Source organism: Macrotis lagotis, chromosome 2 (assembly GCF_037893015.1).
Source record: "Macrotis lagotis isolate mMagLag1 chromosome 2, bilby.v1.9.chrom.fasta, whole genome shotgun sequence".
Lineage (NCBI taxonomy): Eukaryota > Metazoa > Chordata > Mammalia > Peramelemorphia > Peramelidae > Macrotis > Macrotis lagotis.
The window spans coordinates 71,216,789-71,237,269 of NC_133659.1; the positions used below are offsets into that span (position 1 = coordinate 71,216,789).

Here is a 20,481-nt window from a genome sequence, read left to right on the forward strand (position 1 = left end):
ATTGTACAGGTGAATGACTTGTACTTTAACAAATTTGACTCAATTCTCAAAAAACTTAGAGAATGAGACCTGCATGAGAGATACATGTTACAAATAATTTTCCCCACTTTTCTGCTTTCCTTATAGTTTTGCTTGCATTGGTTTTGATTGTGAAGAATCTTTTTTATTTTTTAAAATCAAAATTATCTGTTATACATTTTGCAATGCTCTGCAAATCTTCTTTGGTCCTAAATCTTTCCTTTATCCATAAAACCGACAAAAACATTAATCTCTTAATCTTATGCATACTCTTTCTGTGTAAATTAAGCACACATTTGGAATTTTTCTTGGTATATTGTGTGAGGTATTATTCTATACCTAGCTTCTGCTATATTATTTTCTAGTTTTCCCAGCAATTTTTACATAATAATGAGGTTTTTTTTTAATTTGGATCTTTGGTTTTATCATATACTAGATTATTATGGTCATTTTCTGTAATGTAATATTTATCTAATCTATTTCATTGATCCACTACTCTATTTTTTCCATTACCAGATTTTGTTTTGATAATTATCACTTTATAATACAGTTTGATACCTGGGGTGGCTAGACCACCTTCCTTCATATTGTTTTTTCATTAATATCCTTGATATCCTTGACCTCATTCTTTCAGATGAATTTTCATTATATTTTTTTAACTCTACAAAATAATTTTTGATGATTTCATTGGTATGGCACTGAATATATATATATATATATATATATATATATATATATAAATTTATATAGATATAATTGTCATTTTTGTTATATTAGCTCTGGCAACCCATGAGAAAATATTTTCTAATTATTATATGTTTGAAAAGTGTTTTGTTTGGCACATAGACTCCCAAGTGGTTTATGTTTTCTATAATAATTTAAAATGGAATTTCTCTATCACTTGCTGCTGGACTTTATTGGTATTGAATAGCAGTTCTGATGATCCATGTATGCTTATTTTGTATCCTCCAATTTTGCTAAAGTTTTTCATAATTCCAACAGTTTTGAATTAATTTTATACATTTTTCTAGGTATAGTATCATATCTTCTGGAAAGAGTTTTATTTCCTTATTTCTTATTTTAATTCCTTTAATCTCTTTTTCTTCTCAATGCTATAGTTAACACTTCTAGTACAATATCAAACAATAGAAGTGTTAATGGGCACCCGTGATTCACTCATGATTGTAGTGAAATGGCTTCTAACATATCCCCATAAATAATACTTGCTAATGGTTTTAGACAAATATTACTTATCATTTTAAGTTAAATTTTTATTTTTCCTATGTCCACTAGTATTTTAATAGCAATGAGTGCTGCATTTTGTCACAATTTTTTCCTGTCTCTACAAAGATATTCATATGATTTCTATTGATTTTGTTGTTATCAGTTTTGTTGATAGTTTTCTAATATTGAGCCAACACTGCATTCCTAGTTGCTATAATCTCTTTGCTGATATTTTACTTGAAGTCTTTTTATCAATGTTCCTTAGGGAAATTGATCTATAATTTTTTTTTTCTATTTTGGTTCTTCTTGGTTTGGGTATCAGCATCATATTTATGAAATAAAAGGAATTTGGTAGGATTTCTTATTCATGTATTTTTCCAAATGGTTTAATATAGTATTGGACTCAATTTTTAAATATTTAGAAGAATTCACTTGTGAATTTATCAGGTTCTGGGGATTTTTTCATAAAAGCTTCATTGGTGGCTTGTTAAATTTCTTTTCCTAAGATTATGCTATTTATAGATTTCATTTTATAAAGTAATTTGTATTTTTATAGACTTTCATCCATTTCATTTAGATTGTTAAATTTATTAATATATAATTGGACAAAAAAGCTCCTAACAATTTTATTAATTTCCTATTCATTGATGATGCATTTGCCCTTTCATTTTTGATATTTTTATTTCCTTTTTAAAAATCAAATTGAATAATGGTTTTATGTTTTATTGCTTTCTCCACATAAAACTAGCTTCTGGTTTTACTTATAAGTTCAATAATTTTCTTAATTTCACTTTTCTTAAATCTCTCCTTTGATTTTTCAGAATTTCCAATTCGGTGTTTAATTGGGAATTTTTAATTTAATATTTTTCTTCTTATTGTTGTTACATGCTCAATTCATTGATCTGCTTTTTCCCTATTTTATGGATATAAATAATTAGAGATATAAATTTACCCCCATAATATCACTTTGATTACTTCCCATGAAATTTGGAATGTTGTCTCTTTGTTGACATTTTCTTTAATGTGAATTTTTCTATATGAATTTTTCTATAATCTGTTCTCTGAACTGCTTGTTTTTGCCTTTTGGATTAGATTATTTGATTTCCAATTATCTTTTCCATTGTCTATAATAAAATGTAATTTTCCAATGAAGTATGATCTGAAAAGGGTGAATTTACTATTTTTGCTTTTTTTGCATTTGGTTGTGTAGTTTTATGTTCTAATATATGGTCAATTGCCTTGTATTGCTGAGAAAAAGGTATATTCCATTCTACTCCCATTGAACTAGTCCTTTTTAAGTAAACTCTATCCCATAATGAGACTCCACAATTTCTATAAGTTATTGTTCATGAATCCAAATCCTTTTCTCAGATTTTTAATAGTAAATATTTTTCTTTTTAGTTTTTGCAAGGCGATGGGGTTAAGTGGCTTGCCCAAGGCCACACAGCTAGGTAATTAGTAAGTGTCTGAGACTGGATTTGAACCCAGGTACTCCTGACTCCAAGGCCGGTGTTCTATCCACTGCACCACCTAGCCACCTGTAAATAATTTTTTAAACAAAAGAAAAGTACATTAAATGATAATTGGTTATTGTTATCAATTAAAATTTATTGTGTTACTTGTATTCATGCTTCTCAGGGACTGTCAGAGTAAAGATTTAGCAGTAGAATATCTTGACAGTAGTGAATTTGTACAAAACACTATGTGAAATATTCAATATTAAAAAATAATAAAAAGCTGAGTCTAACAATCTGAACAGCATCCTACCAAACATCATTACTTTCTGTCTGAAGCAACTCATAATGTGCCACATGAATAAGTGTCTCTGAATTGCAACTGTTGAGTTCCTTAACAAATACATTTATTAGGTTATGTATTGTCTTTTTAAAATGCCAGCAAGGTAATGACAATATATGCAAGTATATGATATATAAATTAGGGTGTTTGAGGAGGTATAGTAATCAGGAAAAGATAAGCAAGGCATTTTTTTATAATTTTTTTAAAAATATCAATTCCATATCTATAAGCACACACACACATACATACCCATATACCAGAAAAGTATACTTGGGTTAATAAAATAGAATTTGACCTACGAAACTTTTAACTTTTTATGCTCTTTTAGTTTCAATGTATATATCATAGCTTTCTTACCAATAGGATCCTGAATAAAGAAACAAAGATTATAAACCAATTTTGATCTATAATTTCTGAGGGCTAGTATTATCTTAATTTTTTTCATTAAAGATTTTATTTATTTTGAGTTTTATAACTTTTCCTCTAATCTTACTTCCCTCCCTCCACCCCCCCACAGAAGGCAATTTGTCAGTCTTTACATTGTTTCCATGTTATACATTGATCCAAATCGAGTGTGATGAGAGAGAATTCATATACTTAAGGAAGAAACATAAAGTATAAGAGATAACAAGATCAGACAATAAGATATCAGTTTTTTTCTAAATTAAAGGAAATGGTCCTTGGACTTTGTTCAAGCCCCACGGTTCTTTATCTGGATACAGATAGTATTCTCCAATGTAAACAGCCCAAAATTTTCCCTGATTATTGCACTGATGAAATGAGTGAGTCCATCAAGGTTGATCATTGCCTCCATGTTGCTATTAGGGTTTACAATGTTTTTTGGTCCCGCTCATCTCAATCAGTATGAGTTCATGCAAATCCCTCCAGGCTTCCCTGAATTCCCATCCTTCCTGGTTTCTAATAGAACAATAATGTTCCATGACATACATATACCAATACCCAACTGAAGGACTTTTACTTCATTTCCAATTCTTTGCCACCACAAACAGGGCTGCGATGAATACTTTTGTGCAAGTGATGTTTTTACCCTTTCTCATCATCTTTTCAGGGTATAGACCCAGTACTGTTATTGCTGGATCAAAGGGCATGCACATTTTTGTTGCCCTTTGGGCATAGTTCCAAATTTATCTCCAGAAAGATTGGATGAGTTCACAGCTCTCCCAAAAATGTAATAATAGTGTCCTAGATTTCCCACAACCCTTCCAACAATGATCATTATCCTTTCTGGTCATATTGGCCAGTCTGAGAGAGGTGTGAGGTGGTACGTCAGAGAAGCTTTAATTTGCATTTCTCGTTCCCGGCCCTTCGATCCCTTAATGTTGATGGAGTCAGGTCCTGTGTAATCTTTATTGTGGCTCCTTGGTATGTCAATTGATTCTTTCTGGCTGCTTGCAGGATTTTCTCTTTTCTCTGATAGTTATAGAATTTGGCCTCCACATTCCTTGGTTTTTTCATTTTAGGATCTCTTTCTGGAGGGGATCAATGAATTCTTTCAATAACTACTTTGCCCTCTTGTTTCATGGTATCAGGGCAATTTTCCATCACTAGATCCTGTAATATGAAGTCCAGACTTTTTACCTCTTCAATGTTTTCAGGAAGTCCAATAATTCTCAGGTTGCACCTCCTCAATCTTTTCTCGAGGTCAGTGGTTTTGCTGATGAGGTATTTTACATTTTCTTCTGTTTTTGATTTTGTTTAACAGTCTCTTGATGTTTCATGAAGTCATTAGTTTGCAGAGCCTCCATTCTTCTTTTTTTTGCAGAAGAGTTTTCTTCATTTACCTTTTGCAACTCCTTTTCCAATTCTATTTTTGAAATAGCTTTCCATTTGACCAATTGAGGTTTTGAGAAAATTATTTTCTTTTTACATTTGCCCTATTGAGGATCTGAGAGAATTTATCTCATTTTGTATTTGTCCACTTTTATTTTCCAAAGATTTGTTTTTGTGTTGCAAGTTGTTAATTGACTCTCCCAAATTTTCCAATTGATTTTTAAACTCCTTCCTTATCTTTTTCAAGGAAGTCTTTCTGTACTGGAGACCAGATCATATTCTCCTCAGAGATTCCAGGTCTCTCTGAGTTAGGGTCTTTTTCTTCCAAGAATTTTTCTATGGATCCACATTTCTACTGAACTTTCTTCATTTTTGCTAAGACCTTGAGTTGGGGAGGGGCTGGTCCACAGAGGTTTGGTGTTGGGATCCCTAGTAGCTTTACTCACTGAGTGCAATATCTCCAGCTGGGCAGTAGGGGGTGCTAGAAGATTTGCTCACTGAGTGTAATTTCTCTGTCTGGCCAGTAGGAGGTGCTGGTTGCTTTCCCTGGAGTGTCTGTGACCTTGATTGAGGCTTTCTCCCTTAGCCTGGAGGGAGTGATTGAAGCTGTTAAATACTTTTGTCTTCAGTCAATGGTGTGCTTTACCTTGTATGAGTTGGCTCTTCCTCTCATACACCTGTGCCTAGGGCAGAAGTAGTCTGTAATTGTGTTTGTTCTGGGGAGAGGCCTCAGCCACAATGGTGGTGTGACCTCTGAGTTCTTCAGACCAAAGGAGCCCAGGAATGATGTCGGCAGCTCTCCAGCACCAGAGCTCTCCTCCCAACCCTGTTGGCAAACTCCAGAAGGTCAGCACAAACACCAATGCCTCTGATCCCTAGTTGACCCAAGCCCCCATGTTTGACCAGATTCTAGCCCCACTGCTAATCAAGGAGGTCAGCTCTCAGGCCCTCAGGCCCCCTGGGCTCCAACCCCACTGCTAATCAGGCTAATCCTTGGCTAATCTGGGCTTCCTGGCTTTCCCAGCTCCTGTGCTCCTGGCAGAGTCGCCCTCTGTGCCCAGATTCACCCAGGATTGCAAAAAAACAAATCCTGAGGTAAATGTTCTTTCTTCTGGCTTTTCTATCTGGGTTTTGTGACTCGGATTTCTGTTAAGAGGTTTGTTTCATATCACAGATGGGGAAAGATCGGGAGACTTTAGAACTGTGTTTGTATTCTCTCTAACATTTTGGCTGGAAATGAATTATCTTATTTTTCATAATAATTTCCCCTAATTTATAGAATAATTGTACCTGTGGAGAAGATATCAATTATGCCACCAACTATTAGGCAACCAAGCCCACCTACTTGTAATGATGTGTCACCCTTATTGGATGAGACAGGAGGTGGCATGTGGTATTCATCAAACCACCACTACTCAACTCCAACCCCTTCTTAGAGATTGTGAAAATCCAACAGTAGAAGGACAATAGTATGGGAAATCCTTCCTCTGCCTCCTTCCCCAGAAAAGAGGTCCTGATTCCAATCTAGCCACCATAGCCATAATTATTAGTATCAACTGTTGTGGAGATGTGACGCAGCAATTGTCTTTATAATCCCTTCTTTTACAGAAGTCATAGTGAAGATCCAGAGAAGAATGTTTATTCCTCAAAATCCTTGATAACATCAAATGATTGAACCATATAAAGTTTTTATCCATGGAAAGAACTTAAGGGAGATATATGACTATTTGCTTTGATTAAAAAGGAGGTCATTCTAACTGACTTGCAACTGAAAACTCTTATGTATAAAGCCTTCCCCCATTAGAACATGAGCTCTTTAAGAGAAGGAACTAGGGGCAGCTAGGTGGTACAGTGGATAGAGCACCAACCCTGGAGTCAGGATGACCTGAGTTCAAAACCCACCTCAGACACTTAATAATTACCTAGCTGTGTGGCCTTTGGCAAGCCACTTAACCCCAGTGCCTTGCAAAAAAAAGAGAAGGAACTATATTGCTTTTCTATTTGCACCTACAACACTTTGCATAGGTTTTGTATATAGTAAAGTCTTAATATTTTTTCATTCATTCATTCACTCAAATTACTATTTCAGGACCAATTTTGTCTCTAAGTTATTATGGAGCATCTGAGAAGTACTGAAATATTCCTGTTAAATTTACCACTGTGTATGAAGAAAATAAACCTTATGTAGTCTCCTGCAGGGACTCATGTAATTATTTGGAAGTTAGTATTTAATTTCTTATAATGCATTGCTGTACTCATTCTTCTAGCACTGAATAGCTGAAATATTTTAAAATGAATATTTTAAAGAGTATAACACTTAACAATGTAATTACATTATGATAATTTCAAAATTAATCAGCACATTCATGTCATATATCAGAAACTCTAAAGATGTATCAATTTCCCAGAATATTTTAAAGAAAAAAAATCTCATTGGTATTTTAATAACACATCTAAGAATAGAAAAACAGTTTTTTTAAATCATCTGCAACATTGCATTATCTTCAAATTATTATCTAAGGAATTTTATTAAAATCAGAAAAAATAGGGAGGGTGGGGTGCAGAGCATAGTGAGAAATAAGAAAATAAAGAAAGGGCAGAGGAAAAAAAAAGGAAAAAATATCAGCTAGATCCTAAAGAAGAGGATGAGGCCAGGTCTGAATAATTTAAGTAATTATCTTTACCCTCTGCTTTGTTTTTGCTGTGCAGACATGGTTTGAGCAAACTCTATTCCCAGAAATCACCCCATGGAATGGAAAGGCTAGGTCATTCTTGCCAAACTGTTTGGGAATTGGCACTGAGCTATAGTCAGGCTTAGGCTGGCAATCTGTGATGATACCCTCTGGGTTTTAATAGCAGTTATCTTCAGACTTCCATTTGGTAAAGCTTCTATTCATATTTACTAGGCTGTACACAAGACCTGTCTATATTTTCTTGACTTTTTTGACTTCTTAAATTTCCTTCCACATTAAGGAAGAATTCAGTCTGCAGATATCAATATGCTCAGTGGTTAGATATGATTTAAAGATGGTTTGCTGATAGGATGAATCTCTTTTGTTCAACTGAACCACAGACTTTTCTCAACTTATCCCGTGTGTAAAAGTGAAGAATCAAGAAACAATTGGAACAAATCACTCATTCACAGGATTCCTACTATAACTCCATTCATTTTTTATCAGAAAAGAGAAGAATTTAGTTAATCATAAAATCAGATAATCTTTTAAAATATGAACTATAATCTATTATGCAAAAATATGTATTATAATTTAATGTATAATAAAGATAATCATTGAAGATGCACTATGGTGTGGAAAATGTAGAGCTGTCTTCAAAGCAGAAAAACCTAGGTTCAAATTCCATCTCTGACATTCACTAATTCTTTTCTTTTTTAGGTATTTTTGCAAGGCAAATGGGGTTAAGTGGCTTACCCAAGGCCACACAGCTAGGTAATAGTGTCTGAGACCGGATTTGAACCCAGGTATTCCTGACTCTAGGGCCGGTGCTTTATCCACTGCACCACCTAGCCACCCCAATTACAATGTACTTTTAATTTTATGGATTTCAGTTTTTAAACTGTCAAAATTTTCTACTCATCCATTTAACTCTCTATCAAGATTCTTTCTTCTTCTTCCTGTTTCATCACCATGTTTTTCATCATGCTGTTTTGATTCTATTATTTTTACTTTGCTTTATTTCATAAAGGTCTTTCCTGATTCCTTCATATTAATCATATTTGCTGATCTTAATTCTATTTACTATCTGATTACATTGTTATATCACAGTTCATTTGACCATGCCACTGTTGTTGGGTATTTAGGTTGCTTCCAGTTTTAATCAATTACAAATATACTACTATAAAAATCTTTGAATAGTTGACTTATTTTTATAGATAGCACTCTCAGGGTAAGTTCCAAGTAATGAAATAATTGTCTTGTATGGAATGATTATTTTGTATAAGTGTCAGTTCAAGCACTACTTCTTTGAGTTCTTTTTTGATCCCTTGATGGCCTCCTTACATAAAAAGATCACCTCAAATTTATTTTGTATATTCCTATATAAAAACATTCTATCATTTTTGGTAGAATATAAGCTCATTGAAAGTGGGAGTTGTTTCACTTCATCTTTGAGTCCTGACCATTTCGAAGAGTTCCTAGATCATTAGGAGGTATTTTATAAATGCTTGTTAATTGATATTATTGTTAAGAAGATTCTATGAGGTTACAATTCTACCAGTAATTAGTGTTTTATCAGTATATTCACAACTCCCTGGTATAGAATTTTGTTACTTATAATTATTTTGGCTAATTTCAAGGATGTTGAATAAGAATCTCAATTTTGCAAAGTGTGTATCAATATGATTATTAGTGGGACAAATACTTTTATTAAGTGATCATTAATAATTTGTGTGTCCATATTTGAAACCTGCCTGTTCAACTCTTGTTTTGTTTTTATCAAATTGGCAAAGATGACAAAAAAAAAGATAGAAATAAAGAAAGGGAAAATCAGGTAAACAAATGCATTGCTATCAGAACTGTGAACTGACTAAACCAATCTGCAAAAATATTTTGGCATGATATAATCACAATTAAATGTTGATATACCCTTTTAATTACTCAAACAGTTAATATTTTTTAAGAGTCTACTGTAAAACAGACCCTGATGGGAATGCCAAAAGAGGCAAAATCCAGTCCTTGTCCTTAAGGAGCTTACAATCTAAAGGCAAAACAATATGCAAATGAATATTCAAAGCTAGTATATGTGTGTGTATATATATATATATATATATATATATATATATATGTATATATATATATATATATATATATATATATATATATATATGCAAAATAGGAAATAACCAAGGGAAGACACCAGAATTAAGAGTTGGAAAAGATTTCTTTTTCTCCAGAGAGTCCATGGAAAGTTAAATACTCCAAGGCAAGTAGAAAGAAAACTTGCATAAGTACAAACATTGATAGTAAAATTGTTTTTGGTACTAGCAAGTAACTGAATATCAAATAGATGTTCCTCAATTATGGCATATGAACATAATGAAATATTATTATGCTCTAAGAAACAGGAAACATGAAAAACAGAAAGAGGCCCAAGGAAAATTGGAGGAATTGATATAATGTGAAGTAAGTAGAAAGAGGAAAACAAAATATGCACAAAAGTTTCAACACTGCAAATTAAAAAAACAATAAAAATAAAATGAAATTCTGTCTGAATATAATGAACAAGTATGTCCACAAGAAGAGTTGAGAAAACATATCTCCTTCCTGTCATTGAAAAGTAGGGTATTATGGGTGTGAATTATGGTATGTACTGTCAGACTCTTGATTAAATTTGCAGAACTTGTTTTTTTCTCTTTATTATTTATCCTTTGCTAAAGGGGCTGACTCTCTAGCCAGAGAACAGAGGAAGGATATATTTTGAAATGAAGATGAAATAAAAACAAAAGATAACAATTAAAAGAAAATTTCAAAAATAGAAAATTGTCTCTGTTTATTCTTTTACTATTTTAGTCATTGTGGACCAGGATTTTGTAAGTTTTCTGTAACAGTTTTTTTATATATTTTAGATGTCAAATTTTATCTATCATATTTATCACATAATATTCACTTATTTTGTTCTTTTTTCTTTCTCTTTGAATCTCATACCCTTCTATTGTTGCTTCAACTCCCCAGTCAGTCTGCTTTTTCTTGTTACCATGTAGAGTCCTGTGAATAGGATCTGTGAGAGTTTTGTCTTTTGTGTTCAGTGACTGAGTCAAATTAATCATGTCTTCCTCTTTCTCTATCTCAAAATATTTCTCTCTTCTAATCTATCCTTCTTTCTTTTTGATATCAAAAGAAAAAGCACAGTGCTTTGGGGGGAATACCGCTGAACTGGAAGTCAAGAGACTGAATTTCTAGTCCTGGCTTTGCCATTAGATAACTGTGGGACATTTGGCAAGTGCTTCAACCTATGGAGGTCATGGTTTTATTATTTAAAAAAATACATTAGGCAATTATCAAGGTCACTTGAAACATTAAAAATCAACAGGTCTCCTTGTCATTGATGTCAATCTCTCTCCTCATTTCAATAACTTTTTATATGTCTGAGATTCTTCTTCAGTGTCCTAAGTTTATTATGCTCTTCTGTAAACCTGCTGCGGATATTCTGATTTTCCCCAAATTTTCACTTCATCCTACTGACTCATTGAGTAATTGTCCTTTTCCCTCCTCCATTCATATGCCAAACTTCTAGAATGGTCTATAACAATTGCTTCCACTACCCTACCCTGGGCTCCTGCAATCTGGCTTCTCTCTGTCACTAAGGTCACCACCCCCTCCATTCATTAAAGAATCTAGTGTTTCCTATTGTCTGAAGGATAAATATAAACTTCTCTGTTTAGCTTTTAAGTTTTTTACAATCTAGATCCAATATATCTTTACATTCTTAAAGTTTACCACACCTCCCGCCTGCATTTCATAATCCAAACATACCTTCTTCTGCTCCTCTCAAGTAGCCAGCTATATCTTATCTCCCAGTCATTTTCTATGCCTATAATGTAATTTTCCCCCCTTACTTCCACCTCACAGAAATTCTGTCTTCCTTCAAGAATCAACTAAAGCACTATGTTCTGAGTAAAGCTTTTTTAGAACTTTCCCTCAATTACTAATCCCCTTCTCTCATAAGCCTCTTATATTTAATTACCTTGTATTTATTCTTGGTTTTTGTTTATTTCTTTGTATTTTTGTGAGCCAATGGGATTAAGTGACTTGCCCAAGGTCACCCAGCTAGAAAGTATTGAGTGTCTGAGGCTGAATTTGAACTCAGATCCTTCTGATTCCAGGTCACACAACTGCCCCTCCCACCTCCCTAACCTTGTATTGGCTCTGTATAAATTTTAATTTGTAGTTGTAGGTTGATGAGTAGAAATTGTTTCATTAATTGTGTACCTATACAAAGCACATACCATTGTACCTGATAGTAAAAAATTGGTAAATGATTGTTGATTGCTTAATGTTGCTTTGAACATTGAGATTTTCCCCAAAGAACTAAAGCTCTGCCACAGTCTGTCTCCCATATAACTTTCTTGTTTTATTTCATACTGCTTCCCTTCTTGAACCTTCAATTCTTATCAAATCAGTTTGAAACATTCTTGTTTGCAACATTCCATTTCCTTCAAGCTTGTATTTACATGTTTAAATCCACCTTGCCAGTAATATTCACCCTCCCACCTCTGTCTCTTGCAATCCTTAGCATCCTTTAAGGAAGTACCTTGAGGAAGTGATCAATGACCCAGAAAGTGATTACCTGAGGTGATCAAGTGCAGCCTCTCAGAAGAGGCCCTTTCTGATCCTTCCCATTTATGGGTGTTCTCTGGTGCTAGGTAATTGGGTGGTACAAAAATTAGACCATGCTAGGCTTAGAATTAAGAAGATCTAACTTTAAATCTGGTCCCAAACACTTGCTAGTTGTGTGATCCTGGCCAAGTCATTTAATCTCTTGTTTTCCCCAGTTCCCTTCAAAAGCAAAATGAAGATAATAGCAGCAACTATCTTGGGATATTGTGATAATCCAAGGGGATAGTATTTGTAAAGTGCTTAATTTAGACCTTAGTACATGGAAAATACTTAATATATGTTTTTCCTTTTTCTTTTGAAATTACTTTGTATTACTTTGCATTCATTCTTCTGGATAGATTTTGTATCCTCCAGTAGAATGTAAACCTCTTGAAGCTAGGAACTATTTAATTGATGTCTTTGTATTCACTGCATTAAGACAATAATATATAATTTAGTATATTAATATAGTATATAATTTAATATATATACTTCTTTAAAGAGTATATTAAGCAGTTAAGCATTAAAGAATTAATTGAATTGAATCCATATTAAGTAAATATATGGATATGCTGTACAATGTAGAGATCATCTCCAATAGGCTTGAGATTTACAGGATGAAACTGGGAAAAATTTTTGACTTGAATATGGCATCATGGGGAACTAGAGAGTAAGGCTAATTGCCTTACTTTTTTTTCCTTTGAGGCCCAGAATTTAAGTTTACACAGTCAAATAAATGAAAACTCTAAACCCAAGGGAATTCCAAAGACAGGGGGAAGAGCTCTGAAGAGGAAGATGAATTTGTCCCTGAGATCCCAATTTGTTGCAATTTCAAACATTTTATTTAGCCCTCAGGAAAGAGAAAATGATGCATTGCAACTGTCAAGTTAAAAAAAAACACAACTGATTTCACTTTCTTCTCTAATTCTTTCTTCTTTTTTGAGGAGAGGTGAAGGTACAAAGTACTAATTTCAGATCAAAGTAATGAGGAAACCATTTGAAATTACAAGTAAATAATCACAATTAATTTGATGGTTGATAGCATCTTGCAAATGTAACCATGGACACCATGGAATAAAGGTGGTAGTCATGGAGATATTCAACACCCTCAGGTTTCAATACTTTATCTTGAACAATCATAATAATCAGATGTAGGTGTAAACTAGCATGAGAAGAACATCAGAAGTTACACAACGGACTGAGTGGTTGGATTGAGGTCAGTCAATTTGATGAAGGAGAATTTTAATATATAAGTTCATAAGCTCATATCTTTCTGGGTACTGGTGTATTTTTTAACCTTAGTGAATTCTTCTTTATGCAATACTTTTATCTATACAGTCATAAGAGGCAAAATATTTGGCCATTACCCACCTATTGGAATATATTTTCAGATATCCCTAGGTCCTTGCCATGCTCCAACCAATCAATATACTTATATTAACATATATATGTATATATATATACATATATATGTGTGTGTGTGTGTGTGTGTGATTGTATGTATATGTATATTTACACAAAAATATGCTGCCAAACACTCACATATACACAAAACTCTGTCACTTTATTGTTGTATTTTTTCTTTGTTTGATTGAGATAAAGACAAAGAGACAAAGGTAAAGTCAAAAATAGAGACAGAGACAGAAACAGAAACAGAAAGAAGCATAGAGATTCAGAGGGAGAGAGAAGTGCAGTCTGGGTGGGAATATGACTATGTTTTCTACAAGTGGGATCTTCTATCATCATAATCTAGAAGGACTCACAGAGACAACGAGAAAAGTCTGAGCCAAGGAGAAATTGTGGATGTTTACAGGATTACTGCAGGCTTTGAATTTCAAATGTGAACTCCTTGAGAGAAGAGATCACCTTTTCCCCTCTTTGTATCCTCAGCATGTGGTACAATACCTAGCATATAATAAACTTTTAAAAAGGGTTTTTTATTGTTGGAAGGTGGGGAAAATTGTATTGAGCACAATGAGGGCCTAGAGCTACCTGAAGGGCTTGTTTTATACGCTTTATGCTGTTTGTAACTATGGTTTGGTGGAAAACAGAACCAGTCAAACCAAACTATTGGAACTCCAGATTGGATAGAGAAATGGGGATGTTAAAGGAAATTTAAAAAGTGGATGAGGATGTCTGGACAGGTTGGTTAAATGTCAGTCAATGAAGTTCTCAGGAAGTCCCAGGCCATGTCAAAGAGATGTAATGATATAAATTGGATGGACAAGAAAGGATGTAATGCACAATCAACTTAGATATGTATCTGTGATCCAGATTGTGGATCATATCTGTAACACTTATTTAACAACGTAACTGTGATATTATATCATTTATCATTATTATAAATTTAACAAATAGTTATCAAGCATTTACAACATACAAAGCACTCTGCTTTAGGGAGCATATCAATAAATCAATCAGTGAATCATCAAGCAATTATCAAGTCCCTCCATGTGCTAGTGATTGTGCTAGAAGTGATATCAAGTCTAGTGTACTTACTAGAGCATCTGACATTTACTTCTATCAATTATTGCCATTCCCCAAAGATGACATTCTATTTTCTTTTCTTGTATCTTTGCATTGCTTGTCTCCCTTGCTTTGAGTGTACTATCTCTCTCTCTCTCTCTCTCTCTCTCTCTCTCTCTCTCTCTCTCTCTCTCTCTCTCTCCATGTGCATTCATCAAAGGATCATGGGATCATAAGTTTAAAGCTTGAAGGGAACTTTTAAACATTGAGTTTAACACATTCATTTTACAAATTAGCAAAAAAGAACAGAGGTTAAGTGATTTGCACATGGTCATTGAAAGACTAAGTGTCTCTTTGCTAGAAGACTATGACTAAGATGAATAACATTTATATCCTTATAGAAACAAGCCATTAGCATAGAAACTTGAATTAGAAAGAACCACAGAGGCCGTCTGGTTCAGTCTGTATCTGAATGATGAAGATGAGAAGGAACTAATGGAGGATGGTATAATAGTATTGGTGTTCAGTCAATTTTCAGTTATATTCAATTCATCAGGACCCCATTTGGGACTTTCTTAGCAAAATTAGCATGTTTTGTCATTTTCTTCTCCAACTCATTTTTTAGAAGAGGAAACTGAAGCAAACATTGTTTAATGACTTGTCCAGGGTCATACAATTAGTGAGTGATTGAGCTGAATTTGAACTCAGGTCTCCTTCACTTCAAGCCCTGCATTTTATTTACTTTGCTGACTTAGCAAGCATTTCAATGGGATTTTAATATTTGCTAAGTAATTTATGTTCATTATTTCATCTAATGTCCCTAATAACTCTATGCTATCATTTCATACTTGACAGATATGGAAACCAAAATAAAGAGATTGAGTGACTTGGTCAGGGTCACAAAATCTCTGTGGTGAGATTCAAACTGTGGTCTTTTCTCCATCATCTCATACCACCTCTGTTGGAAAAGATCTCAGATCCTATCCATATTTGAACAGAAATCCCTCTATAATATACCTGATAAGTGAAGATTCAGTCTTGGATAAGAAATCTCTAATGAGAAGAAACCCAATAAATTCTGAGACAGTTCATTTCACTTTGGGATAACAATCAGAAGAATTTTTTGTCCTCCTTCTTTAGTATTTTAGACTTTATAAAAATGACATGGTAAAATAGAGTATTGAATTTAGAATCAGGAAGATCTGTGTTCCAATCCTGCCTTAGCTACTAACTATGGGATTCAGGTCAAATCTCTAAGCCTCATTGTCCTTATCAATAAAATGTAGATAACTGTTGCACTTACCTTACAGGATTGTTATGAAGAACAAATGAGATAATCTATTCCTAAAATGATGAAAACCTTAAAGGACTAAATAAATGGTCATTATTATTATTATTATCTCATTTGATTAGTTTAATGACTTTCTTAGATAGGGAAGTAGTGCAGGTATTATTGGCCCCACAGATTAACTGATGTCCAAGATTCCATAGTTATATAAGTAGTAAATATGGATCTCCAAACCAGATCTCATTACAAATAGTTAGAATGTCACTACTGATCAGTAAGCAAGAATTTATTTCATGATTGTGAAATATATAATACAGACCTACATCTACTCTCACCACACACACACACACACACACACACACACACACACACACACACACACAACACACACAATTAGTCCTGGCCTCAAAGAGCTAATATTTTATGGGAGAGACATATTCATAAATAGATATATGCAAGATATATATATATATATATATATATATTTTTAAATTAAAAATAAATTATTTAATTAAAATTTTTTTAAAATAAAAAATTTAATTTTATAATTTTTTTAAATAAAAAAATAAATTTTTAATTTAAATAATTTTTTTTAAATTTTAAAAATTAAATAAAAAAATTTTTTAATTTAAAAAAATTAAAATATTTTTAATTTTTTTTTTAAAATTTTTAAAAAAATTTAAAAAAATTATATATAAATTATATTTTTAAATTTATTTTTTAAAAAAAAATATTTTAATTTTTTTATTTTTAAAATTAAAATTTTAAAATATTAAATTATTTTTTAATAATTTTTAAAAAATTTTATTTTTAAAAAATTTTTAAATAATTAATATTTAAAAATTATAATTTAATTTAATTTTTTTTAATTTATTTTTTTTATATTTAACATAATCTTATTGTAATTATTATAACTTTCACTGAGCATCAGCCATGTCGTAGAAGCAACTGAGATGAGAGCATTCATCTTGTTCCCTTCCTAACTTACACTTTTATTCAGTGCTCAGTACTCAGATGAAAGTATACTTAGGCTGGCAAAGGACATTCCCCAATTAGGTTTAATTGGTGAGGCACTAAACCAATTTTATGTGAGTGGTCCATAAACATTTTATAACATTGGATCAGACTTCTTTTTGACCAGCCAAATATTATTCAGTCAATTGACCTAACCTAACTCTCTTGATAGATTCTGTATAGATTAACTCCAGATATAGAAAGTCCATTGAAAGTATCATTGCTTTCGTCCAAATTTCTTTCTAAAATCATTTTTGCTTCCCTATAATTCACCAAACTTTGTAACTCTTAAATTCATGAATGTTATTTTGTTATTGACGACTTGTGTATATTTTACAAGTATAATTCATGTGTGAATATGTTAATTTCAACCCATTTCAGCATGATTCTCTGAACATTATATACAATATGGATATCATATATTCCCTTATTCCATAACTTAAAAATCGGTCAAATGAATTTATACATCCTTATTTCCCCAGGACAGTTCAACATTTTGATAGATCTGTGATCTCTCTTTTTTTAAAAAAAAATTATTTATATAAGGCAATGGGGATAAGTGACTTGCCCAAGGTCACACAGCTAGGCAATTATTAAGTGTCTGAGGCTGGATTTGAACTCAGGTCCTCCTGACTCCAGGGCAGGTGCTCTATCCACTGCAACACCTAGCTGCCCTGAGCTGTGATCTCTTGAATATAGGTATTGTTGCCAGTGAGGTACATTAGACCTTATACAGATATGCTCCTCTTGTGTAACTCTAATTCCTTCCTTCCCATCAATTCCCTCTCATATGGTGAAAATCATTCTCCAGGTCTTTGAGTTATTTGAGCTATCTTTATTATACTTAACTCCTTTTCCCCCACACCTGACTGATATTTTTAAATTTTTTTTTTCCTCAAGCAGATAACTTGTATAAGGAGTAATACAAGAGACCTGGAGTTGGGAAGATCTGAGTTTAAATTCAGGCTTTGACATTCGCTAGCTAAGTTACCTTAGGCAAGTCATTAACCTTTGTCTGCTTCAATTTATTTCTCTATAAAAAGGAGATAGTAATACCACCTATCTCACAAGCTGATTGTGAGGATAAAATAATACTTATAAAGTGTTTTATGAACTGTAAAATGCTAAATACATGTATCTATACTATGCTAATTATTATTATTCTTTCATCCAAGTTTAATTGTTCCAAATGGGATTCGATTAGCATGAAATAGAAGGAAAATTTGACACCATCAGTAAAGTCTGAAACATCTGATCATCCAGATTCTAAGATACAAACTCATTTGTCATATTGGTAGAATGATAATGGTTCTTATGACTCTGTTAAACTTATTTCATGGTCCCTGGTCCTTTGCTAGATAGTTTGTTCCTTCCCTTGACTTTCAAAGCAGCATATCTTAATCATTTTTATGGACCCTTTTGGTGAAGTAAAATTCTGGTGAATCATTGGCATTCTTCTATGATTAAGGTTTTTTAAACGCATTCTCACTTCCCACTAACTCTGCTTTTGGACTTCTTTGGACTTCTCTATCATGCCATCATGTAACAGGAAGGAGCTATATCATTGAAAAATTTGAAATCTCCAAGATTCTATTGGTCTTAGTACTTATATTTCATTAGAAATCTCTGGTTGGAAGGTAGAGTCATAAACTCCAAAACCTCCATTTTAGGATATAATTCAGGATCTCATAACCTCCTGCCTGATGTACTACTTTTGAACTTCTCCATCAAACCCTTGTCCAGGAAATGTCTACCCTCCCTCCATCCTCCCCTCCCTTTTAAGCTTTTTTTTAAGAATTGTCTTTCTTTATGAGCAAGTACTTTCTTTAAATTTATATTCATATCACCAGTATTTAGCCCAGTGTTTGATGCATAGTTGTATTTCATAAATGTTTATTATTGGATTGGCATTAAAGAAAATATATAAGATACAATAGAGAACCAATTATATTGAAATACAGTTATCAAAATTTTAGGAAGAGCAACAAATTTGTTCATAGATCCCAGGTTAAAATCTTCTACAAATTTGCCTGACCCCAGAGTCCAGAAAACTTGACAGAAATGGATTATATGACCTTCAAGTTAATCCCTTTACCTTCCAGTGCCTCTGGGAAGTCAGGCAAGTGCAGATCTGCCCTGCATCAGTGTTGACTTTGGTATTCTAATGAAATCATAGGTCCAATAAAAAAAGACTATAAGTCATAGTATTTCAAAGATTGGTGATTTTATACATGGAGGCCATCTCCTACCTGATACAGAATGCTGTTTATTGGGTGACAATCATACAAATTTGTCAGTGGGTCCCATATTCAAAGTCTTTTCAACTTCATTAAGCTTCTTGATTAGGTACTTAATTGGTCAAACCCTGTCAGATCCATGGTCATTTCCACATCCTGAGGAAACATTGGAGAAATCTTTTAAGGGGATTTTGTACAGTGCATTATATCTTCATAGACTTATTGAGTGAGAAAAATGGCACACCATTGAATCCTCCAAATCTCTATATGAATATGTGCTTGCTTTCCTACTCACCCTTCTACTTGACTATCATTTCCCTTTATTTCTCTTCATCAAAGACATGACTACAAACTTTATTTGCACCTCTTTTCCCATGAGTCAGAAGGGAAGAAATTAGGTATGGGTCAAAGGATAGATGCTACTGTTGAGGAAACAGAAAAAGAATGTAGGGGTTCAGCTGTTACAGAAGTAATTTCAGATGAGAAAATTGGCAAAGCCAGGGGGAAAAATCCTCAGGGAATCAAAATATCATATTTAAAATAATTTTGAGGCCTGAAAAGGTTACAGAAATGCTAGTTATTATTATAATTATTATTTCTAGTAATCCCTGACATGATAAAGGACCCAGAAGTTAACATTCTGTTTGATGTCTATTTTTCCATTTCATAATAAAGAGAAATGCTTATGAAAACTCTCCCTGAAAAGAGGCAGACTGGGAAAACTGGATGGGATTTCAAAAGGAATAGTTCAATTAATCTATATTGCAGATAGATTAGAATGACAATGCTCCTGTGTCCAAGTCAAGGTGAGAGCCTTAGATGAGATGACACAAATCAAGAGGACAGGTCATTTAATACAGTTCTGAGCCACAGAGGATTGGTTTATAAGAACTACTAGCTCGGTCTCTCGATCAACTTTTGCCCAGGGACCTGAAAGTATATCACAGACATTACCAAAACTCCCTTTGAGATGGAGATCAAGGACAAGTATTATTTTACAGATGGGAAACCTGGCACAATGAAGCTGTGAATAAGCCAAGGTCCCATCACTAATCTATGGCCCAGCCAGAAACAGAATGCAGGTAAAAATAATAACAATTCATTTCTTTTCCTTCTTTTTGGCCATTTTTCCTAATCATTCCTCTGATGGATCTGATTTTATTTTCCAAGGCTTCCTTTAAAGGCCAGCACTTCATTACTGGAGACCTTCCCTCCCTGTCCACTAGACAAGTATATATGCACAGGCTATCCATTGATCTGAAAGAAGATGTTACTATCCCAGAGACCATCGTGGGGGTGGTGTGCTAAAGGAATA

The 20,481-nt window shown here is 33.3% G+C and overlaps 1 long non-coding RNA gene across 1 annotated transcript in view; it reads right to left on the reverse strand.

Annotated features, from left to right (window-relative positions):
* LOC141511047 (uncharacterized) overlaps nucleotides 1–19,280 on the reverse strand; it is a 31,527-nt gene extending 12,247 nt beyond the window's left edge. Inside the window, exon 1 of the long non-coding RNA XR_012475257.1 lies at nucleotides 19,179–19,280. This is a non-coding gene — a long non-coding RNA (uncharacterized LOC141511047). The remainder of the gene's footprint in view (nucleotides 1–19,178) is intronic.
* Nucleotides 19,281–20,481: the final 1,201 nt, after the last annotated feature.